Here is a 25,819-nt window from a genome sequence, read left to right as displayed (position 1 = left end):
CTCTCAAAGCATCTGCTGCCAGTCGTCGTATTTCATTCCGCGTCCCTTTCATCTCTCAAACAGACAGAAACAGCGCACGATATGCAGCGCCTTGGTCGGAACGTATGCATTCCGGCGGCAGGGCAGGCGAAAGCCAATCGCCGCATCCCGATACTGAATAAACTCGAAGCTGCGTTCTTTGGGACAATAACATGACTTCGACAACATATTACCCAATACACTACAACTATGGCGTGTGCTGTGCCGCCGCCAAAAGACTGAAACAAGCTTGTCCGAGCCATTCATAAGGTCAGTTTTTTATTTTACTTTTTTTTGCTGGTGTTCCATGAGCCCTGTTTACTGTCCATGGTAAAATACGTCGTTTTCCAATCCAGCAAGAATGGTAGCTGTTTTCAAGTGCTCAAGGACAGTGATATCGTGTAGGATGGAGCATCGTCGTTTCGTAAAGATATCCACTCGCGGACAACAAGAGAGAACCCCCACAACTGAGGCAACAAATTTCGGAAAATTACCAGGTACCGTGCACCATTAAAACGGGGTATATCGAATAAACTCATGTGTACAAGTTATATTTTGACAGGCGAAATACCTTTCAAAGTCCAAGAAGAATGTAATAACTCTTATTCAAAATAATGCAGGTGGCAGGGAACAGATGTGAATATTACCAAACCAGAAGTTTCATAAGTCATCAGTTAAAATGATGATTAACGTAACACGGAAAAATAACAGAAATAAAAAAAATACTCAAACCAATTAATTGAATAAGAACCATGATCGAAGTCACTTCTATAAAGACCCAAAACTAAAAAATTTCGAAGCACCTAACGTGATTATAACCCACAACCTTCAGTAGAATAGTTATGTACCTTAACCATTACGCTACACTGACCGATCTGCGTATTACTAGTAACTTTAAAGACTCTAAGTTACACGCAAAATTCTTTTTCGTCGATTACTCGCAAACGAGTACCTACAGTTGCAGATATGATCACCTGGGACCTTAAACGTAACAGCTCATAAATAGACGTTAGAACGTAAATACTGTCTCGCAAAACTAAGACTGATACCGCACACACAAGCTCGGGTCTGGGGGGCTTGATGCAGTGGCATTACCATCAAGTCTGTACGGATATTACTATCGACAGTGATATGACGTAGTCAAATCGCACCCACTCTGCCGTGCCCACAACGGCAGCACCGTGAAAAATCAAGGAAAGTGGATCAGCGCGGCGCGTCCAGTGTGCACATCAAACGACGCAGCTCTGCGCAACAACGAACGAGTTCCGCGGAGTGTAGGGAATCAAAGAAAATGATTAATTCGTGCACGCTCTGTTTGAACGGGGTTTATCGTTTGCCGTTCTTATCGCTGCGAGCGCACCTGGAAACACGCTGCACAGTCCTGCCGCGTCGTACGCCGTTCTGCGCTTCGCTGCACTCTGCAGTGTGTCCAGTGTACGCATCTCTGGTTCTCTGGGATATACGGAGCTTGGCGCGTCTTTTCCGGCAGGAGCTACTGTCTCGCAGCACCGTTCGACAGTGCCCAGAGTTACCGCTCACGCATCTTTATGCGAAGTGAGGGCAGTCCTTGTACAGGTTCCGCTTGGAACGGTCGCATGCAGTCGCATAACAACCAAATATATATGAACAGTTTGCAGATGTTGGTAAAATATCAGTTTGGAAGTTTCCGTCGAATGATAGGGCAACGGCGAATGATTAACTGGTTTAATAGCGGAGGCTTCGCATAATTACACATGAAATAAGTGAATAAATCAGTATCGTGATTTTTAGTCTGTTAACATCCGTTGGAGAACTATATTATTATTAGAAGCATAATTACAGCTACTGTGAACTGTTACGGTGCGACACTTTAATCTGGAAAAGCACTACAGCAAGCGCGTTCTCTCTGATAACAATCGCTTACCCAAAAAGAGTGGTTCAATTAAGAACCACCAAAATATATTGGGAGGGAAGTTACAAGTTCTTAAGGGCGGGCTGCGACTTTTTTTTTTTTTTTTTTTTTTTTTTTAAATATTGCTTTCGGGAGTTGCCTGTATAGCCCTCTCAACAGTGGAATGTCAATTATAACGATACGAACATAAGGACAGCACAACACCCAGTCTCTGAGCGGAGAAAATCTCCGATTCAGCAGGGAATCGAAACGGGTCCCTTCAGTTAGCAGCCCGTCACACTGACCGCGCAGCTACCGAGGCGGACCTGCAACTTCAAATGGTTCAAATGGCTCTGAGCGCTATGGGACTCAACTGCTGAGGTCATTAGTCCCCTAGAACTTAGAACTACTTAAGCCTAACTAACCTAAGGACATCACAAACATCCATGCCCGAGGCAGGATTCGAACCTGCGACCGTAGCGGTCTTGCGGTTCCAGACTGCAGTGCCTTTAACCGCACGGCCACTTCGGCCGGCCCTGCAACTTCAAATGAAGGGCATTCTGCAGCTCGAGAGAGGTGCCAGCCTAATCCCTTATGTGCTCAATATGTCCACATATGGTAAATGGGCTGACCACAGCCATACGCCATCAAATTGTGACGTTTCGGCCAGCAACTGAATCTATGGAAACATACACTACCGTCGATAAAAAGCAAAGCATGGCCAATGGCACCAGCATATGTGAGAACAAAATGTCGTTATCATCTCGTCCTGCTTCTTACAGCTGTCGACGACGTGATTTAAGTGATACAGAGGACCATTCATCCGCCAATGCCTATATAGAATTTGGAGTATTTAGTTTGCTGACGGTGGCATTCTTCTCGGTTTACAAGCAGTTCACTTTATGATCATGATCGACAGGGGTTAGTTGTGACACAATACACTGCCGGCTCGTGTCGCCGTCCTTGGTTTAAATTGGCTTTAAGGAGTCGATGTCTCTGTTAGTGCCATTATAAGATGTAAACAGGGCTTGGCCGATCGAGCGACACGCTTTTGTCGTCAAAACGTACGTTTCCAAAATCGGTCTATTGCTGCAATACAGAGTGAGGTGCGTTCTTGTTATCAGATCTCTACCTGAAACGCTATTCCTGATTGGAAATCGATTTTGTTGTGGATGGAGAACTTCGGTGCGTGTGGCGGTGTTGTGTAAGAAAGAGTTGCAGTACAAAGAACCGGTCGAACTCCAGAAAGCACTGGGCGTTTAAGGCCAATTTTGCAGTCTCCTACGCATTCTGCTCGCAAGCATGCGTCCACCCTACGCTTTCTAAGAGGAACGTGCGTCGAATTCTCCACAAAGACCCTCTCTTCCATCCATACAAGACGATCACTGTTCAAGAACTGTTGCAACAGGATCGGCAAGACTGATTACAGGCATGAGAAATGTTGATTTAAAACTTGTCTGAGAGCGCACATGTTTTGTTTGGTGACGAGGCACACTTCCACATTTCTGGGTGTGTTAACCAGCAGAATAATGCGTTACTGGAATGCTGAGAAATGTAAACCAATACTCAAAAGGCCTCTACAGATTGACAAAGTGACAGTTTGGTGTGCAGTCAATAGTGAAGTCATCACAGGGCCATAGTTTTTCTGACAAGAACGACTGTGCTGTTAGCAGCACACCACAGTGTTGTGTCAACATCATCCAACAGTTATTTGAACCGCAACTCCAACAAATGGGTTTGGGACTAGCGTGGGGAGCTTGATCTCCCAATACATTACTCCATGGTTCACACATTCACTGTATTTAACTACAAGTGGCTTCTTTTTACGGGTCTGCCACAAGAGAGATTTGTATACACATCGACCCAGGACTATACGAATCTTGAAGCGTGCTATACGCCTTGAAGTAGGACGCATTCTACAACACTTGATTCACAAAGTTATACAGCATTTCAGATATCGGCTGCAGTCCTCCCTATGAACAATGACGGACTTCACTTGCAACACCCGTCGTTCTTGAAACTAACTTCCTGTTGTAATACTAAAACACACACACACACACACACACACACACACACACACACACAGAGAGAGAGAGAGAGAGAGAGAGAGAGAGAGAGAGAGAGAGAGAGATGAATCGATGCTGTTTTCCACAAGGTGAAGACCATTAAAATTAAAACACTGCTGTTAAATCTTACAAAATTACATATATTAATACAAAACGTTGACAAAAAAAACAAATTACTATGAAGTGTACAATTATGACGTGCCGGCACACTCAAACCCATTTCCCTAAATGTAAACATTTTTGTGTATTAGAAAACTCTGTCACGAAAGCAAAGCGTACAGTGCAGACTTATTGTCACAACTAGTTTGAGCATGTCTGTTGAGACGAACGTTGTCCTTGGACGAGAGCAGTGGGCAAAAAAAAGGGTGGAAGTGAATTTAATAGTAGCTTTCTTCGTGATAGTGAGAGCAAACGCCACTAAAGTGAGACTCGAAAACAGCAAGTTGCTCACTAGATCACTGAGCGGATTTTCCAACATGTGCAGTCCGCAGTTTGTGGTTTAGTGGTAGCGTTGCTGCCTCTAGATCAGGGTGCCACGGATTCGATTCACGGCCGAGTCAAGATTTTATGTGGTCGACTGTGTGTTGCGTTGTCATCATCATCATCATATCACCATCGACACGCCAAGTCGCCGAAGTGGTAATCCCAGATGGGACCTCCCGGCCACAAATGCCGTACGACCATTTCATTTCCAATGCAAGCATGGCCAACCTATTGAAGATTTATCTACATCCGTACTCTACAAACCACTGTAAAGTGTATAGCCAAGGATACTTTCCATTGTACCATTTATTACGGCTTCTTCCCGTTTTGTTCACGTACGGGGGCACATAAATAATGAATGTTTAAAGGCTCTGTGCGCGCTGTAATTGATCTCATCTTGTCCTTGTCACCCATATAGGAGTGATACGTAGGGAGTTTTAGCATATTCCTGGATCACTCGATCATTTCAAGCCGTTTCTTGAAAACATTGTAAGCAGGTTTCCTCGGGATAGTTTATGTCTATCATCAAGAGCCTGACAATTCAGTTTCTCCACACACGGGTGAAACAGACTTGACCATTCCTGCTGCCTTCTCTGTACTCGTTCAATATACCGCGCTAGTCCTATCAGATACGGGTCCCACACGCTCGAGCAATTTTCTAGGATGCGTCGCCTCAGTGTTTCGTACCCAAACTCCTTTGTCGACTGACTGCATTTGCGTAGTAGTCTACCAATGAACGGAAGTCTGCAACCTCCATTACCTACGACTGAGCCTACGTGTTCGTTCCATATTGTGTCCCTACTAAGTGTTACACCCACATACTTGTACCAGTTTACCGTTTCCATCTACGACTCACTGATAATACAATCATAGGACACCACGGTTTTATCGTTTTGTAAAGTGCACAAGTTCATATTTTTGAAAATATTAAGCAACCACTTTGCAATCTCACCAAGATCCGACTGAATACTTGAGCAGCGTTTTCCAGCCGGTACTTCTGTGTACATAACTGCATCATCCGCGAAAATTCTGTGGTTACTATTAATTTTTGTCTGCAAGACCATTAACAAACAATGTGAACAGCAAACATCCCAGCAAACTTCGCTGGGGCATCCCGAAGTTACTTTCACATCTGTCGAAGACTCTCAATCGAAGATAACAATTTTAAATTTACTCCACTGATTTGGTTTTGATCGTATTAGTTCCGAATTGTCCAATACGCTGAGAGTCACAGCAGATTAATATGCAGCCACGCCGATATGCAGACACAAGACACACAATGCCCGCGATATCGTAGATGTAGTTCAATGTTTTAGGCACAAGGCGTGAACGCCAGTGTGACTGATAATTCGCTGCGATATTGAGCAGTCCATGCAAGGCAGGAGCACATAGAGAGATACTTTTTTGGGTTCAGATATCTATATAAATGATTGCCATAAATGTCTGGTGCAGTCTGACAATCCTGGGTAGACCGTAATAGTACTGATGGCTGTCCCCTAAATTTTAAACAGACTGTTTTGCCGTTTTTTATATTGTGACTTGGTACTTTTTAATTTTTTTTAAATATACTTATGTGAGTACTAAGTTGTTTACCTTCTGTGTTGGGTAGCCCTCAATTCTTTCGAAAGTAGAGTATACAGAGAGCAGCCAACAAAAGCGTTTCACCTACTGTAGCCATATTATATGAATTATATTAGACATATTGCTTATAATAGTAAACAAAGCAAATGAGTTCACGATATTGGATTTCGTATTTTCTGCCAAGTCGGACAAATCCCCAGGCGTCTAGGCCTGCATGACGTATCGGTGAATATTAATTAGTGAAGATACCAGCAAAGTGGCTTTATGTAGTTGGCTGATGGATATTTTATCAATATGAATGGTTTATAAGTGCCCACTAAGATGATCTGGTGCTGCTCGCAGTGTGCCTAGATCCATTGGGACCAAATTCACTGGTTTACGCCAGCGTCGCAGTAGTTAGATCTTCCAGTCCTCGTACCTGGCAAATTTTTCAAGCTGTTTGTCAACGATTCTGCTATTACCTGGGATGGCAATGCCAATGACCCACACTTTCTTTTTTCCTACAGTTGTGATGTCTGGTGTATTGTTTTCCAGCATTCGACCTGTCGGAAGTTCCACTGTAATTTGGCATGTCCGTTTTAGACAACTTCTTCTCGTTTGTGATCCCTTCAGTTTCTTATCATCGGCAGATGATAATTTCGGCATTAAGTTCCAGTGGATAATTCACCACACATCATTGTGCCTTAACTTGTCATTAGTCTGAACGATCTTTTTGTAACAACTCGAGATATGATCTACTCTTTCGTCAGTTTATTTGCAGTGTCTGCACCTCGGATCTTTTGCTGATTTCTCGATTCTTGCTTTGATGGCGTTAGTTCAAATAGCTTGTTCTTGTGCAACGAAAATCGGTCCTTCAGTTTCGTTCTTTAGGATTCCGTTGGCAAGCTAACACTAGATCTCTTCTGCATGTATTTTACCTTCGATCTTCTCCAAAAACTGCCCATTCTGTGCTTTACCGCGCAGACCGTCAGTCCGGCATTACACCGTATAGTTGTGGTCGTTCGTTCAGTGTTAGAGCGTATTGATATAGTGGTAACATTTTAAATAACACGTTATTGCTAAATCATGTTATACGAGAATCCTGCAAACTGTTCTGCAGCTGTTCAGTACAACTGCCGTCTGCAGCTGCCAACGGAGCGAAAAATGCAGTTTTAGCTCCAGGAGGCTCTTCGTAGTCTATTTTGGGACAACGCCGGGTTCTAACATTATCACAGTGACGGAGAGTACAGACTTGTGTTCCCACGTGCCTTTTACTTCACCTGCCACGTCCTTGTATTTAGCTATCTTCTCGATGTAAGCGGTTGTAAATTATGGGTTTTCGGATACAGCGATGTCTAAAGGAAGGTGGCTTGAGCTTTACTGATCACTGTTTTTACGTAATTACAACGGACAGTTTTATAGGTTATTACGCTGTAGCTCCCGTAAATCTTGATTTTTTTATTTTCTAAAACAAAAAGAGGGTTGGACAAAAATGTGGACACAGCGAGAGAAATGCATGCTTGACCATAGATGCAGTTGCTACGCAAGCGCACAGGTTGCGCTGTTGTATTTGATCACCAATGTCCTCGATGCGTTCCAAGTATCAGTCGTGGTAAGAACAATGGTCGAAGTTATACCACATACAGAGAAAGTGGTAAATACCATCTGCTAAGTCACAAAGCTGACGAAAGTGTGTGTTGAATGATTGTGACGGACGGTCATACCAGAGGACTGTGACGAAAAATACAGAGGATAACAGCTGCAAAGGTCACTGCAGAACTGAATGTCGCACTTGTGAACCTAAAACGCGGTGTGAAGCCACAGAACCTGGACTATGGAGCAATGGAAGAATATCATTTGGTCGGATGAGCCTGTTGCGCTCTGTTTCCAAGCTCTAGGCGAGTTTGCATCCCAAGAACGAAACATGGCGGAGGTTCAGTGATGATGTGGGTAGACATATCGTGGTATTCCATGGTTACTCTCCAAGGTCGCATTACTGCTGAGGATTGTGTGTCCAGATTGTCTGGCCAGAGCCATCCCATGGTATAACGTCTGTTCCCAATGAGAATGCTGTGCTCCAAGACGACAGTGCCCCTGTTCACACAGCGCACATCGACCAGAAGTGATTTTGTGAGCATGAGATTGAAATGTCACATCGGCTCTGACGTCAATATTATTGAGCCTTTGTGATCTACTCTGGAGAGAAGGATGCGTGATCGTTATCCACATATATTATCGTCAACTGAACTTGCCACTATTTGGCAGTAAGAATGAAATTAACACAAGACATGTTTTTATCTATACCGAAATGACTGGAAACTGTTTTGATTGCCAACGATTTTCCTACACCGTATTAGTCATGGTAGTGTGTTGCGTTTATGACGTTTCCATATTTTTGTCTACCGCTTATTTTCTGCGAAAGTCTTTCATTAACTGGTGCTGCTGTTAAAACGTATGGTGGATTAATTTGGTGACCTCATCATGCCTTTTCAAATATTATGTGCGTCTTCGAATTTTACGTCCAGATTTGGTGCGAGGTACGATTGCCTTCCGAAACCTACACTTACTACAGTTATTTTCTATTTTTTGCTATTTCAGGATATTACTTCAATAATAATTGGTGACGGTGCAAGTTGTAACTTATATTTAACTGAAACTGTGACTAAGTGGGAAGAGTTCCATTCGGAAACATCAACACATGTAAACTGATACCACTCAAAACTTCTCTGACCCCCTTAAACAACGCACTAAACATGTGGGCAGCACTACAGCATGCGCATCCGCGCAGTTGTTGAGCAGGGATGGCTGTAAATTGAAGTCTCCCACAACCAGGACCATATACAGCTTAAGCCAACGGAAAACACAGCTGTTATGGAAACTTTTAGAGGTGCAGTACGATATTAGACTGAAGCTGACCAATTTTTGTTTCCCCCCGTGAGGCTGTACTCCAAATACAACACAAATCCAATCTTAGACCCTTCTTCTCTATGTTTTATTTACGCCTAGTTCTTTATTTACAATTTCCTGTAATTTTATCAAGTCCAACAAGACAGTAGGAAGAGACAGGAGAAAGAGAAAAGTTCAGATCAAAAGTAAAAAGGTTTCAAGGGCTTCCAAGAGAAAACGAAAGATACGATAGGCGCAGTATGGACAGAAGAAAGAACTGAAAAACACGGGTAAAGAATGAAAAACTACTGGAAACGAAGGAGAAAAGAGAGGAGATAAGTTATTTCATGTGGTCCTTGGTGGGCCAAACCAATAAACTAAAAACAACAACAACAATAATAATAATAATAATGTTGATTGTTGTTGCATTTGTAGCGAGGTACATTTTTCAGTATATAATAAGGAATCGTGATGAAATAATTAATTATTTATTTATACTTTCGTGTCTGTATCGCAGTGAAATCTTACCCGGTTACGCATGCTTGGAGTAACATACACTGTCTCTATGAGACACACGTGAGTGAATCGATAAATAAATATTCGGATCTCCTCAGCCTCATTATTATACGTGCAGGTTTCGCAGTGAAGTCATACCGAGCTATACCCGCTTTGATACAGCGTCCATCGATCTTTGTAAGGCATGCATCTCTCCAAATTTCTATTCGTAGTGCACGCCGTGGAGTAGTTGCAGTAGGGGGCAGGCGTGTCAGAACATGTGAAAAAAATGGCTGAAATGGCTCTGAGGACTATGGGACTTAACATCTGAGGTCATCAGTCCCCTAGAACTTAGAACTACTAAAACCTAACTAACCTAAGGATACCACACACATCCATGCCCGAAGCAGGATTCTAACCTGCGACCGTAGCAGTCGCGCGGTTCCGGACTGAAGCGCCTAGAACCGCTCGGCCACATGGGCCAGCTAGAACATGTGAAAAAATAATACGCTCCGTTCGGACGCATCTTATAGTTCTCGCCTGCAGATATGCAACCAAATGAACATTTTTCCAAAGATTGCTGTTGTCGTTGCGTCTTCCCCGGCAGCTACGATTTCAGTGAACTGCACTCACGCACTGTTCCGACCGGATTGACATTTGCTGTGCCAGCAGCTCGTGGTCTTCTTAGCGTTGCTGGTTCGATAAAGGGATCCCGGTTTCGATTCTCGGTCGGGTTGTGGATTTTCTCTGTCTGAGACGGAGTGTATGTTGTCCTCGTCATCCTTCCGTCATCATCTACGCGCAGCTTGCCGAAGACGTGCTCCAAGCAGCCGAACATTTTGCCATTTTCTGTGTCACAAACGGTGCCCACATTGCGCACCTGTAGTACGAGTTAAAAACTTGGAGAGATGTTCTATATACTCACTATTTTTTCTGTATGTCTTGAAGTTTCCGCAGCTGTTATCTCAAACCGTGGAAGTCCTTATGAGTAACCCCGTATTTACGATATACGCCAATAACAAATAAAAGTTGATTTCATCACGATTCCTTATTATACCTCGCCACGAATGTACCACAATGATTAACGTAATTATTATTGTTTCTCTCCAAAGAAGCATGGTTTATTGTATCGATAACGGCGCTAGGCGAAAGATCAGAAAAAAGACGCTGGTACTACAGCTGCTCCTTGACGAATGGCGCTGTCGTATGGTACCGAAAAGTCTTATAAAAATTTGAACTGCGATCTCGAAAACGCTTGAAAAATACATAGCGGTAGAGCATTCTTTAGAACTCTGTGAGCCCTCCGGACCAGAATGAATTTTTACTTAGCAGCGGAATGGCCGCTGATTTTTAAAACCTACTGCCAGGTTAAAACTGTGCTGAAGCGGGACTCGTACCCGGAACGTTTGCCTTCTGCAAGCAAATGCTCTATGCCGACTGAGCTGTCCAGGTACGAATCTACCACCCCACGACCTCACAGCTTTACTTCCGCCAGTATCTCTCTCCTTACTTTCCAAACTTCACCTTGAGGAGCTGGCACTCCTGGAAGGAAGGATTCCGCAGGGAAACGGACTGGCTAGAACAAATTTTCACTTTGCCGCAGGGTATCCACTGTTCTGAAAATCCTTGCAGATTAAAACTGGATGCCACACTGAGACTGTAACCAGAAATTTTGACTGTCATATCTAAAGCTCTTACGACTATCCAAGAACAACTATTCGCTTCATTGTTTTACTTCTGTCATACTGTAGGGAAGCAGCCTACTCACGCCCTATAAAATTCACATCAGTCTTTCCATTGTGTGCCAGCCTAGTCCGCTTAACTAGCTCTGACGTCATAAATGTTGCGCAATACTTTAAAAATCAAGTAAATAACCTGAAACGTTTCTAGCATGTCAGGAGTAATACTAAATCAATATGTGTTGAATATCAGTTCAATAACTTTAACCATTTTCGAAATTTGGACGTTTTTCTGTAAAAATCATTGGCGCAACAGAAAAGAGCTAGAAACTTAAAAATTTATATTTACATTCCTTTTGCATAGTAATTTAGTAGAAACAGTATTCTGGATCTCACAAATTAAAATTTTAGTTGAAATTCATGATTTTCCGGTCTTTGTCTTAAGGAAGCAAGATAGATTAAGTAGGCGAATAAATAAGGCTAGGATGTTTAAATTTAAGTAGAAGGGAGATCCGCTATAATCATAAAGATGTGAGAAGTTTCAACTGAATAACTATAAAACTATAGCGATAGCGTATCTCCAAAGGCCAAGTTCAGAGCTCGTCTACTGCGTGTAGTGTAACTAAATTAATTCTCTCGCCCAAAATATTTTACTTAGCCACGTCAGGCTTTTATTACGATTACTTACCTGTGTGCTGATTGCACATTTAAATTGAGAGCTTCATCGGCCATCAGCAAAGGAAGCAATGATTTATTCGATAACTTAAAGTGGTGCATTACTAGCCCAGCGGCTAGTCGGGAGAGCCGATTTGATCAGGCGTTCCCTTAGCCGTCCGCACCGCGGCTTTATATATAAGGACGCTGCGCGAGAAAAAAAGGTCCCAGTTCTCTCCCGAAGCTGATTAGCGCACCACCTGTGCCAGGAGTCGCATCGCGTCAGTATCATTGCTATAAACAGCCTCGGTTGCCATAATAAGTTGCTCGGGATACGCGTAACCATGAAATCGTTTTCGAGTGAAGTGTTAATTCTGGGATGACTTTAACGATCTATCTTCAGTTTGCGTATGTCGTATTTTAACATGCCGCCGCGGGACAGACATTCTACCATTATTTAGCGTGGCGGTTGATGAACATTATCATCAAATTATGGCGAGCATTCACTTAAACATTTAATTTGAACAGTTATAGTTGCATCAGCATATTAGAGTCTGAACTGCTCTGGTAGTTGGATGGTGTGGATTCTTTTTTTGGTCTGTGACTTTCAGAGAGAATCGTTTCTGATTATGAATCCCAGACAATCTCCTAATCCCTCAGAGCTATAAGCTGTAGCTATAAATGTATTTCTCAGATGAAGTGGGCACTAGGAATTCTAATTACAGGCTTCACGTTTTGCTAATCACTTTCTGGTTGCCAATATTGTAGTTAGAGAGCCAGTGTTGAGAATGGCAAACAACAGCAATAAATAATAGGAACACTTAAATAAATAAAAACAAAACATTTATAACATTAATTCCACCCGCCGCCCCACTTACATATTTCCGCGTAGTATTAATCTATCGGTAAAATTGGGGGAATCAGCCGTAGCCATATTTAAGCTACCGGTAATATTTCCACTGAAAAACGTTGGACAGACTGACGGTAAAGTGTGCTCCCGTCTACTTTACACAAGGTATAAACGATAATTGTTTACAACGTACCGCAGTGGCATAGGTGAAGTAGAGACGGAAAATTCGATATACACTGCACAACTTAATTAAAGGATCGCTTTTTCTAAGCCTCGTAATTCCCAATTATGGCGACGCTTAAGTTTGATGGCTCAAAAGTGCGTACAACCGTCCTCCGCAATGGTGCAAAAGCTTGGCACTTGCGACTTCACTTTGGGGTCGACGACACTCCAAACAGCTAGGTGCCGACCAATGCGAAAAAACACCACAGGTCAGAAGTTCGTGTGACGTGTAAGGTACGTTAATCATGTCAGATTGGCACCACATTTCAACACTTCTTTTGACGCCACTGCCATGGAGGTTACAACCGCGACGCACAGTGCTGGAGTCACGTCGTTTTCTTATGAACGGCCGAGGAAAACGTTTCAGACACTCCACCACTCAGAATCGGAAGGATAAGCCCGCAGAAGGTGCATTAATGGCGTCAATGAAACCACTCCTTCCTCTGGAGCGTTGATTCCTACATAGTTTGCAGTCCAAAACGACAGGTCGCAGCGCAACAGGAAGATGTTACTGATAACTTCTGATACGGCTGACGCCTTCGGACGTTTCAATCCTTCCCTAAGGACACTGAGACCTGCATCCCCATTAAACGAGATCTGTTTCCTTTGGAACACAATGTGACCGCAATTTTTGTTCTCGTGTACAGATTGGAACCATTAAGGACTGTTCAACGCCATTCGACGAAATCTGAACGTATTCAGAAGCAGCAAAGGGTGCCTATGCTTTTCCAGCATTCCTATGTTGCTGGCCTCTGTGGCGTGAATACAGAGGGGAGGGGACCAAATTTACACACACACACACACACACACACACACACACACACACACATACGCACGCACGCACTAGGTCGGTAAAACTACTGGACCCACCAATCCGCCTTTGGGTGACCACGTTAGAGAGGAGCCTCGACGTTAAGTCCCGGCGCCTGCAGGCAGGCTACGCTGCTACCCTTTCGCCGCTACAATGCTAGTCTTGCGCCTGACAGCGGGGCAGCCAGAATCGGAGAATGTCGAAAGGGGTTGCCGGTGTGGAAGCACCTAGGACTTCCGAGACGGGTTCTTTCTATACAGGTACATTTTTTCAGATTCGCAATAAAGGTTGGCGCTAACTACGGGGAGGGGGGTGGTCTTAAACGGACCCTTTGCTGTTTTATTCACGCATATGTCAATGTCGCATCTCCCTGTGATCACACCACGGGAGGACACGAAATAGATGCACTGAAAAAGCGTAAGCACCCTTTGCTGCTTCGGATCACGTTCAAATTTTGTCCAATGGTTTTGAACGGCTCCTAGTGGTTCCAAACATTACATGCGAGAAAAATTGGCGGTCGCGCTGTGCTCCAAAGGGGCGTAATCACGTTCGATGTGGATGCAGGCCCACAATGTTCATAGAGAAGGTTTACAACGTCCGAGGGTGTCACCGGTGTCGAAGGTTGTAAAAACGTCTTCCTGTTGTTCATCGCTCTTCAAATGGTTTAAATGGCTCTTAACACTACGGGCCTTAACATCTGAGGTCATCAGTCCCCTAGACTTAGAACTACTTAAACCTAACTAACCTAAGGACATCACACACATCCATGCCCGAGGCAGGATTCGAACCTGCGACTGTAGCAACAGCGCGGTTCCGGACTGAAGCGCCTAGAAACGCTCGCCCACAGCGGTCGGCTGTTCATCGCTCTGCGAACTGTCACTTTCGAGGGCGTGATGGGTGGGAATTATCGCGCCAGGGAAAGGGATGGTTTCGTTGACATCCTTTACACCACCCCCTGCTTCCTTTTCGTGCCGAATCAGAGTTGCGGTGTGTCTGCAATGTTTTCCTAGGCCATATGAAGAATGAGATTTCAACGCTGGGCGTTGCAGTTGTGACCTCCACCGCAGAGGCGTCAAAGGACGGGATGAAACTGGGGTAAGAGGGAGGTGTGACGAACTTCCGATTGTGTGACACGTCCACCGTGGCATTGAAAGAATTTTGGTGAAATTTGGTGTCAAAGTGACGTCATTAACCCACCTTACACCTCACATGTTCTGAACTGTAGTCTTTTTTCCACCTGCATCAAAACCTGCTGTTTGAGGCGTCGTCGAGCCCTAGGGTGACGTCGCAGGGCGCCACGCTTTTGCGCGATTCCAGAGAAACGTTGTGGAGCCACATTTCAAACCCATGCGTCGCAGTGAGTGGGAATTACGGGATTTCGAGGAAGCGATCCTTTCATTCCGTTGCGCCGTGTAGTTAGTTACAGCACAAACGTGCCACGCCAGATTATTCGGTACCCTCTCGTTCTCTTGCGCCAACGGCTTAGTCGGCGATCTCGTTAAAAATTATTAATTTCAACTTCCCGTGAAGGTAATAAAAGAAAGAATTTTGTAAACGTTATGAAAAACTAATTATGCTTACAATTCGATCTAAACTTACCTCTTACAAGCACATTCGTTTTGTAGTAAGAAGGACAGACGAATAAAACGACTCAACTGATAATACGAGGGCTATCCACAAAGTACATTACGTTTTGGAATTAAAAATAAATAAAGTATTGGAAATTTTTTTATTATATACAGATGAAAGCCACACTTAAATACTACTTTTCTACATAGTTGCCATTTAAATTAAGGCACTTATCGTAGCGATGGACGAGCTTGGAAATTCCTTCTTCGTAAAATTCGGCCGCCTGCGCCTTCAACCACGTTGTTACCTCCTTTGGGACAGAAAAGGTGTGATTTTTGTGGATTTCCTGGAAAGAGGCACTACAATAAACTCCCAAAGGTATTGCCAAACCCTGCACAACCTCAGAAGAGCAATACAAAACAAGCGCAGGGGAAAGTTGGGCTCAAAGATCTTGCTGATTCACGACAACGCCCGGGCCCACACGGCAAATGCCACTGGTGAAGTTCTTTTAAGTGGGAGTTGTTTCCTCATCCGCCGTGCAGTCCCGACCTGGCACCGAGCGACTTCCACTTATTCCCAGCAATGAAGAAGTGGTTGGCTATGCAGCGTTTTGATGACGACGCACAGCTTCAAGAAGAGGTAACCACATGTTTGAAGGCCCAGGTGGCTGAATTTTACGACGAAGGAATTTCCAAGCTCGTCCATCGCTACGATAAGTGCCTTAATTTAAATGGCAACTATGTAGAAAAGTAGTATTTAAGTGTGGCTATCATCTGTATATAATAAAAAAAAATTCCAATACTTTATTTATTTTTAATTCCAAAACGTAATGTACTTTGTGGATAGCCTGTTAAAATACACAAAATTTTGAGATAAAATTCATACATACGCCAGTTTTACATTTTGTAAGTGCAAGAACAAGGGATTTTTAACATTTAAAGGCGATTTTAGCCAAGGTCTCGTGCTGTGTACATGGGCTTAGTAGCTTAGATTACTTTTGTATACCAATTAGAAGTTGTTTTCCGGGCTTGATAGACCCCCAACTTCTTCTGGACTTCACCTAACTACTAAGGTACGTTGTAAACAGTTAGTGTTTACACGCTTTATACCGTCGCGGTGATCCAAGTTTGTACGAGTACACGGCAATTCATGCTGGAAGAAATACATAATCAGGCGGCAGAGATATCCTATTGTGACTCCTCTGTGAAACACGCTATTTCACAAATTTTTGCCGAAAGGGGGACAGTACTACAAATGTACAAGTTCTCATACTCCATAGGATGAGCTGCCTGGATACCAGCATTCGATCGGGGTAGATTTATCAAGCTGTAGAGACCGCTATAGCGTCTATGTTCTGCGCAGTGTTCAAGAGGACTGTTAGTCTTTTGAATCTGTGAATAGATTTCCTTTTTCATAGATTTGTGAGGTGTAGCATGAGTTTCAAGATAATCAAATCCATTGATCTTTGGAAAGGAGAAAATATGGTCGCACGCAAACAACTGCTGTGAACAGCAGACAAGCAGTGGTCCTCGTGGGAATAGTGCCGGTGGACGACGGACAGGTCCCGCGCAGCATTTAATGCGGGCCTCGCCGGCGGGTCGGCTTCCTGATGACGCGAGCGCTCCTCCCGGCAAGGCCAGCCGGCCGCTAGCACGTGAGGCCCACAGCCACCGCCTCTTTAAAAATACATGCGACGTGCCGGCGCGCGCACAAAACCGAGCACCGCGTGACGTCACTCCACCGGGCTCACACTAATCCCAGCCAGCGATGGTGCGCACCTCGCGCTACAGCACACTCTACGTAAGCTTTTTCGTAGCATTGTGAAACAGTTAGTGCGACGTACAGCAAACATGTATTAGCACAAGTTAGGATTTAAATCACACCCCAAAAAGCGGAGAGTAAAGTTCTATGCTTTTTACAAAGCTATGTCTTCTTTTTCATAATGCATTACCTCATATATCAATCGCCGAAAGAGCAGTAAATTTGATGACTGTTATTTCTAAGTAAATCTGGGAAGAATAGATTAATTCCTTGTCGGATGCAACATTGTGGGCCTACTTACCCCATTTACAATTGCGAGAAGGATTAACACGCTAAATTACAATAGCGTCTGTTAAAACCGCACGCCCAGGCTCACTCCCAAGTCGAGATGCCCCTTTCTTAAGGAAATCGCTCTTTATAAGACGAGCCCCACAGCTCTCATACACTGAGATGACAGAAGTCATAGCATACTTCTTATTATCGCGTCGGACCACCTTTTGCCCGGCATACAACAGCAACTCCACGCGTCCTAAACTCAACAAGTCGTTGGAAGTCCCCTGCAGAAATATTGAACCATGCTGCCTGTATGGCCATACACAATCGCTAAAGTGCTGCTTGAGCATGATTTTATGCAGGAGCTGGTCTCTAGATTATGTCCCATAAATGTTCGATTGGATTGATGTCGGGCGATCTGGGCGACCAAATGATTCGTTCGAATTATCCAGAATGTACTTAAAACAATTGCGGCCCGGTGACATGGCCCACTGTCATCCACAAAAATTCCACGGCTGTTTGGGAACATGACGTCGATGAATGGATACCCCATTTCCAGTCACTGATAGGTTCAGCTGGACCAGAGGACCCAATCCTTTCGATGTAAACGCCACCAGCTTGCACAGTGCCTTGGTGAGAGCCTGGTCCCATGGTTTCGTGGGGTCTACGCCACACTCGAACAATATCATCAGCTCTAACCAATTGAAATGGGGTTCAAATGGCTCTGAGCACTATGCGACTTAACTTCCGAGGTGATCAGTCGCCTAGAACTTAGAATTAATTAAACCTAACTAACCTAAGGACATCACACACATCCATGCCCGAGGTAGGATTCGAACCTGCGACCGTAGCGGACGCTCTGTTCCAGACTGTAGCGCCTAGAACCGCACGGCCACTCCAGCCGGCAATTGAAATTGGGACTCGTCTGACAAGGCCACGGTTTTCCAGTCGTCTAGGGTCTAACCGATATGTTAACGAGCTCAGGAGAGATGCTGCAGGCGATGTCGTGCTATTAGCAGAGGCATTCGCGTCGGTCGTCTGCTGCCATAGATCATTAGCGCCAGATTTCGCCGCACTGCCCAAACGGATACGTTCGTTGTGGGTCTCACATTGATTTCTGCGGTTATTTCACGCAGTTCTGATCTGTTAGCACTGATAACTCAACGGAAACGCCGCTGATCTCTGTCGTTGCGTGAAGGCCATCGGTCACTGCGGTCTCCGTGGTGAGAGGTGATGCCTGAAATGTGGTAGCACTCTCGGCAAACTCTTGATACTGTGGATGGAATATTGAATTTCCTAACGATGTCCGAAATGGAAAGTGCCATGCCTTTAGTTCCAACTACCATTCCGCGTTCAATGTCTATTAATTCCCGTCCTGCGGCCATACTCATGTTGGAAACATTTCAACATGAATCACTTGAGTACAAATGATAGCTTCGCCAATGCAATGTCCATACTATCGCAATCTGTATATGTGCATACCGCTTTTTCATGACAGGGTATATTCGAAGAAATCTGTTGTTGTTGTTGGTTGATTTGGGGGAGGAGACCAAACAGCGAGGCCATCGGTCCCGCCAGATTAGGAAAGGATCGGGAAGGAAGTCGGCCGTGCCCTTTCAAAGAAATCATCCCGATATTTTCCTAAAGCGATTTAGGGAAATAACGGAGAAGCTAAATCTGAATGGCCGGACGCCGGTTTGAACCAAAGTCCTACCGAATGCGAGGCCAGTGTGCTAACAATTGCGCCCCCACGCTCGGTAAGAAATCCGTCTTACTACCTTATGCTGCTTTTAGTGAATAATGTGAAATTGACGACTAGTAAGGGTAGTAAATACTTGTGTAGTTACGTTATGTTGCGAACATACGACTGTACATAATCTTTTGATATAAATTTTCTTGACCAATACAACTGTTAACTTGGATATGATGTTTTGTGTACAAACCTATCCTAGCAAGATATTTTTATTTTAATGTAATTATACGTCGACTTGAAAATGGTATTCCCTAGCGAAACTAATGGTCGCCGCCGCACGCAAGTTGAAAACATGTGCATGTACACACACTTATACGTATATATTCACTCACGTACGCATGCACGCGCACCAGGTGCTGGATTATGTAAACTCGTTGTTAGGCGGTCCGCAGTAGCTCGTGTCTTATTCACTAACAGCAAGTTATGGTGCTAACATTAATTTCTTCAAACAAGGAAAGAATATTTTATTTCTGCTTTTGTCCCAAAGAGAACAAAGTCAAATTATACATCCATATCACGGATGCATTGAAGTTACACGAACGAAGACTGATCAATACCCTGTACTCAACAGGCGTACGTCCTATGTGCCAACTGTCCACTTGGCCGCAGTGTACCTACATTATGTTTTCTTATCTTACCTGTAGTTTTTGTCGCTGTGTTTTATGCTCTGCGCTCATCACATGCAATTTTTCATTTTTCTTTTGCGTAAAGGTTACTAGCACTGTATCTGTCGAAAACAGAACTTGAGCTGTGGACACCTATCCTTCATGCTTTCTCGTAACATCAGAACGATGTTTTAGTTATATTCAGTTGATTCAATTTTGTCGTTTGTTTACCATTCATGTCTGTACAGCCATGGAGGATTTTACGTGCCAAAACAGGGAATTGTATTCAATTCGAACGTTACTTGTATACCTCCCAATTTAACAGATTAATCCGATGTAATTCGCACTAATTAAAAAGAAAATAAACTGACAATGACGGGCCATACATCGACTGACACGAGTATGATGCACGATACTGTTCAGTCCCATTTACAGACCGCCCCCTCCGCTCCAAAGAAAGAAAAAGATTATCTATCGACGACTTACCGAGATATCAAACGTGGTCCGCTAGACGTCGTGCAAGCAGCCGAGGTGATGGTCGAACACTAAAGCAGCGAACGAGTGCCGGCGCGGCGGCTTTGATTGAGTGTTACATTCGCTGTGAACACCTGTAACAAAGACAACAATCGATTTTTTTCTGCCTAAGTATGTCAAATCCAGAAAATAAAACGGTACGACAGAACTGTGATTTATCAAGAAGATCACAATTCGCAAGTTCTGTGAAGTCCCTAATAGTAAAAAACCTGCACTCTTCGTCACAGAGATTAATTCTAGGCATGAATGAAGTCACGTAAATGCGCGTTGGTCAAAATTAATCTTCCCTCTCAACTTTTTTCTGCCTAAATTTGGCGTTTTCTAGAGCAAACAGTAACGAGCCATTTTGTAAAGAAAGACTACCAAAGATAATTATAGTTTTCACAGTATGGTTTCCTTTTCTATAAAATCATGAAAATAATGGTACTTTAAGTTGTTGTTTACATATAATTCAGTGGTTTTACCATGCATCAGTTTTTTAAATTTCCAAAGACGCATTTGGCTGACGACTTCTAGGGTATCCATTCAGGTGAGAAGTGTACTTGGTACAATATTTCCGCGTCTTTCATCAGCACCGATCATGGAAGATTGTCGAAAACGGATGCAGAAGTGATAAGCTAAAATCAGGAGACTGTGACGAGTAACAGAGAGTTCTTCACGTGTACCGCATACTGTCAGCGAAGTGAATGTCATCTGCGACTCTAACTCAAATTCCTGCCTTTCGCGAGCTGTGCGCTTCCAGTCACGCTGTCCAATCACGTCTCAAGGACCAAAAACAAACCTTCACCTTGTTACGAGCTGCTCTCCATGTCCACCTAAAATAAAGAAGATATTAGGGCTTACTACGTCCACCCCGTTTTACTCGTTTTGAGAAAACCACCCCAGAGGTTCAAATAGCGTAATCGACTCAAAATTTATGCTATCGATGGATAACTGAAAACAGAGTTTATCTTTCTTTCAAATACAGGGTCGGCAAACGCATATTTTCGAATAAGACAAAAAAAATAACTTTTACGATTGCCGCATAGCTATAAGTATGAAAAAATACCCGCAAAATGCATTTAGGAATCGAAAACAAGCGATCCGCTCGCTGCTAGTTGACTCAGGCGCTAAGGTCAGCGCTGTTTTCGATGAAAAAGAGTTCATCTTGTAAGTAAACAAACGGCAGTCGTGAAATTTTCTTTTCTCGATTACTCGAAAAATAGGCGTCCGTATATGACACGAAAATGCTCGGTTTTCTATCTTTTATCGACTGCGTGTATGTGGAGTCTGTGCGTCATGAAGTTTAGGGGTCGTTTTCTCACAGAACGGAGAGTCCTTAACTTTTAGTGTTACACAAGCGCCCTGCCAAACATGAGCCAAATAGTTTGGCCGTGTCTGAGGCCTTCCCCTTGTTAACAACAGCCCTACGTCTACGGATAAGCCGGCCTACCCGCCCTGTACGTTCACTCAGTGGCGCCAGGTTTCACAGCAGCGTAAGATCCTCACTGTAGAGTTTGGAAGGAAAGGGAATACTCGCTTGATAAGTGTATGCTGTCAGTCACTTCATTAGGCGTGATCAGATCGCGTGATTGATGAAGCAATGTCCATGGAAAACAGGAAAGCGGGTTCGAGAGGCGACCCGCCCATAGTTTCGTCCCATAAAACTGAGATCTGCTACATTCGTTGTTGCTGTTCGGGAAGTGTAAAAGTGTAACATATAACAATAATCACTTTTTAACAAGATCCACTGTTAAAAGGGATTCTTCTCACGGAGAACTACAAGAAAAATGTTTAACACAAAACTGAAAGGACCAAAATATTTTTTTCGTGATAAACTGTACAAGCAGAAAAAGAACAATTACCGAATTTTTGATCGCCTCGAATTCCATTACAGTGCAGTAATCCGTCTCTGTGCTGAAATTTATTCTTAACATACATACTGTACACGCAGAAAGGCTCTATACAGTATATTATACACTCCTGGAAATTGAAATAAGAACACCGTGAATTCATTGTCCCAGGAAGGGGAAACTTTATTGACACATTCCTGGGGTCAGATACATCACATGATCACACTGACAGAACCACAGGCACATAGACACAGGCAACAGAGCTTGCACAATGTCGGCACTAGTACAGTGTATATCCACCTTTCGCAGCAATGCAGGCTGCTATTCTCCCATGGAGACGATCGTAGAGATGCTGGATGTAGTCCTGTGGAACGGCTTGCCATGCCATTTCCACCTGGCGCCTCAGTTGGACCAGCGTTCGTGCTGGACGTGCAGACCGCGTGAGACGACGCTTCATCCAGTCCCAAACATGCTCAATGGGGGACAGATCCGGAGATCTTGCTGGCCAGGGTAGTTGACTTACACCTTCTGGAGCACGTTGGGTGGCACGGGATACATGCGGACGTGCATTGTCCTGTTGGAACAGCAAGTTCCCTTGCCGGTCTAGGAATGGTAGAACGATGGGTTCGATGACGGTTTGGATGTACCGTGCACTATTCAGTGTCCCCTCGACGATCACCAGTGGTGTACGGCCAGTGTAGGAGATCGCTCCCCACACCATGATGCCGGGTGTTGGCCCTGTGTGCCTCGGTCGTATGCTGTCCTGATTGTGGCGCTCACCTGCACGGCGCCAAACACGCATACGACCATCATTGGCACCACGGCAGAAGCGACTCTCATCGCTGAAGACGACACGTCTCCATTCGTCCCTCCATTCACGCCTGTCGCGACACCACTGGAGGCGGGCTGCACGATGTTGGGGCGTGAGCGGAAGACGGCCTAACGGTGTGCGGGACCGTAGCCCAGCTTCATGGAGACGGTTGCGAATGGTCCTCGCCGATACCCCAGGAGCAACAGTGTCCCTAATTTGCTCGGAAGTGGCGGTGCGGTCCCCTACGGCACTGCGTAGGATCCTACGGTCTTGGCGTGCACCCGTGCGTCGCTGCGGTCCGGTCCCAGGTCGACGGGCACGTGCACCTTCCGCCGACCACTGGCGACAACATCGATGTACTGTGGAGACCTCACGCCCCACGTGTTGAGCAATTCGGCGGTACGTCCACCCGGCCTCCCGCATGCCCACTATACGCCCTCGCTCAAAGTCCGTCAACTGCACATACGGTTCACGTCCACGCTGTCGCGGCATGCTACCAGTGTTAAAGACTGCGATGGAGCTCCGTATGCCACGGCAAACTGGCTGACACTGACGGCGGCGGTGCACAAATGCTGCGCAGCTAGCGCCATTCGACGGCCAACACCGCGGTTCCTGGTGTGTCCGCTGTGCCGTGCGTGTGATCATTGCTTGTACAGCCCTCTCGCAGTGTCCGGAGCAAGTATGGTGGGTCTGACACACCGGTGTCAATGTGTTCTTTTTTCCATTTCCAGGAGTGTAGTTTACTGACGAAAAACGTGATTTTTATAATGGCTCTCTCAGCGTCGAATTTTCGACAAATTAATCCATACCACTCACAATTTTATTCATCTCCCCATTCGAATTCACATCTAAGTTACTGAAGACACTTTTAATGATGCTCTATATTTCTGATGTAGTAGGGATAGTAGTCGCAATGCTAATTTCACGCTCAAATTCTTCGTCGCCGTCTACATCGATCCCATCATACGATCTCTGAACGATGTCCAAAATGTTACCGACTGACATAATCGGTGCTGCACATACATCATCATCGACTGCATCAAATTCATGCAATGAGACACTAAGCCAGTTTTATTATACAGACACTTCCCCAAACATTCCATTTAAAGTCGGCTCAGTTTCAATATTCACCGATTCTCTAGGCGTCAAAGAATCGGGTACGTTGGAGGCATCCGCAAGGTGAAAACAACTTTCAATCGTAGCGGGTATATCTGTTCGTCCACGAAGCGAAATCTCTTCATGTTAAATGATTTTTGGTTCGTATCGCAAGAAAAAAAATTGGATAGGTTCCATACAGACTTAATTATGTATACAGACAGTTCATCCATCCCGGAAATCGAGTATCTCGATGATTTTTGCCTGTTATCGACACTGATACTGGCAAGATATCGGTCCTCGGAACCCATGAAGTTCGAGAATGTTTTTAATTTCAAGTCGGATAACAAATGACAAAAAAAATAAGTTTTCGTCGATATAATTGCAAATTAACACTTTTCGTATGTTTCTTTTACATGTACTATTAAATTTTGCTTTTTGCCAAATTTCATGATTCTAGGTTTAAAAAAATGGTTCAAATGGCCCTGAGCACTGTGGGACTTAACATCTATGGTCATCAGTCCCCTAGAACTTAGAACTACTTAAACCTAACTAACCTAAGGACATCACACAACACCCAGTCATCACGCATGATTCTAGGTCAACGGGAAGTACCCTATTGGTTTTGATGTAAGAGTTTGCGAGTTTCAAAATATGTGACAAAACGCACCGCTAAAGGACTACAGACCTTAACACATGACTTTAATGCCACTTGATACGTCCACCCGTTCCTGAGAAAAAGGGATTTTAACAGACGTATGAACGGACAGTCGGATAACAAATGACAAAAAAAAAATTTTTCGTGTCATATAATTACAAATTCACAATTTTCGGGCTTTTCCTTTACTTGTACAGTGACAACTTGATTCTTGCTAAATGTAATGATTCTATGTCGACAGGAAGTACCCTATAGGTTTTCTATGAATGAGTTGGATATAAAATATGACATTAATGGCTGCATCTTTTGACTGAATTGACTCAAAAGCTTCAATTTTGTACACATCCAAGGGTCCATAGACAAAAATTTCAAGTTGATACCGGTTTCTGAGGAAAAGGGTCTGTGATTCTATAAGGGTCCTGTTTTTAACGATTGAGGTACGGAACAGTAAAAAAAAAAAAAAAAAAAAAAAAAAAAAAAAAAAAAAATTACAATCACTTAATATTGTGTCGCGACTGCAAGATTATTTCGTGTTAACCAATATGTCGACTTAAGCTTTTTCACAGTGTATCGACAAATCCATGGGCTACCAAGTATACATTACATACAATGTACGCAAAACTTCGTAGGAAGTGGCAGCTTCCTGGCGAAAATGCTGAATAATGTAGATAACCATGGCAGCATCGCAGTTCTATTCAGTAAGAAGAGCCCTGAATACTTTATCACAACTTTCATCCTTAATTTAGCCAGTTTTAATGAGTGCCACTTTCAGCGTCACGCTGCAACTAATCACTCAGGATACACGTGTTAGTAGCTCGCGAGTAGTAACAGCCGCGCTGTGACATTTCGGCTCGCAGCCTCCGCAAATTTCAGCAATGGACGCCCACTTTTAAGAAGAAAACCGGTTAAGCTGCTACGTACATTTAGCTACGCAACAGCACCTCACATCTTGGCTTCTCTTATCCCTTGCACAGTGGCAGAAATGTGCTCACTAACTAGAAAAGAACATCCAAACAATAGTTTTGTCAGAAAATACCTTATTAAGATTTTGCACGTTTTGCACAAACGTAGGTGTGCTTGAGAAATCCTTCTGCAGCAGACAACAATTTGTGAAGAAAAAAATATAAAAAAATCCAGATCAATGACAGAAGACAGAAAGACAGGCGTTGTACGAAGGTCATCGGATAAAAAAAAAAAAAAAAAAAGAAAACACGCGAGCAACCATCAGTAACTTTTAAGGAAGCAGGCGACATGGAAAGACATTAAATATGGAATAAACCAAAGGAAGGGAACAACGACGAATGTGACTTCAGGAGTATTACACGAAATTGACC

At 44.0% G+C, this 25,819-nt stretch overlaps 1 protein-coding gene across 2 annotated transcripts in view; it reads right to left on the bottom strand.

The window, feature by feature from the left end:
- Positions 1 to 25,819, bottom strand: part of LOC124604329 (serine/threonine-protein kinase par-1-like) — a 388,446-nt gene that overhangs the window by 268,156 nt on the left and 94,471 nt on the right. For both annotated transcript variants that reach the window (XM_047136468.1, XM_047136470.1), the window contains exon 2: positions 20,042 to 20,163. The gene's annotated coding sequence lies outside the window, so the exon portion shown is untranslated. The remainder of the gene's footprint in view (positions 1 to 20,041; positions 20,164 to 25,819) is intronic.

This window comes from Schistocerca americana, chromosome 1, assembly GCF_021461395.2.
Source record: "Schistocerca americana isolate TAMUIC-IGC-003095 chromosome 1, iqSchAmer2.1, whole genome shotgun sequence".
In the NCBI taxonomy this organism is placed as follows: Eukaryota; Metazoa; Arthropoda; class Insecta; order Orthoptera; family Acrididae; genus Schistocerca; species Schistocerca americana.
This window is presented reverse-complemented; position numbering and strand designations above follow the sequence as displayed.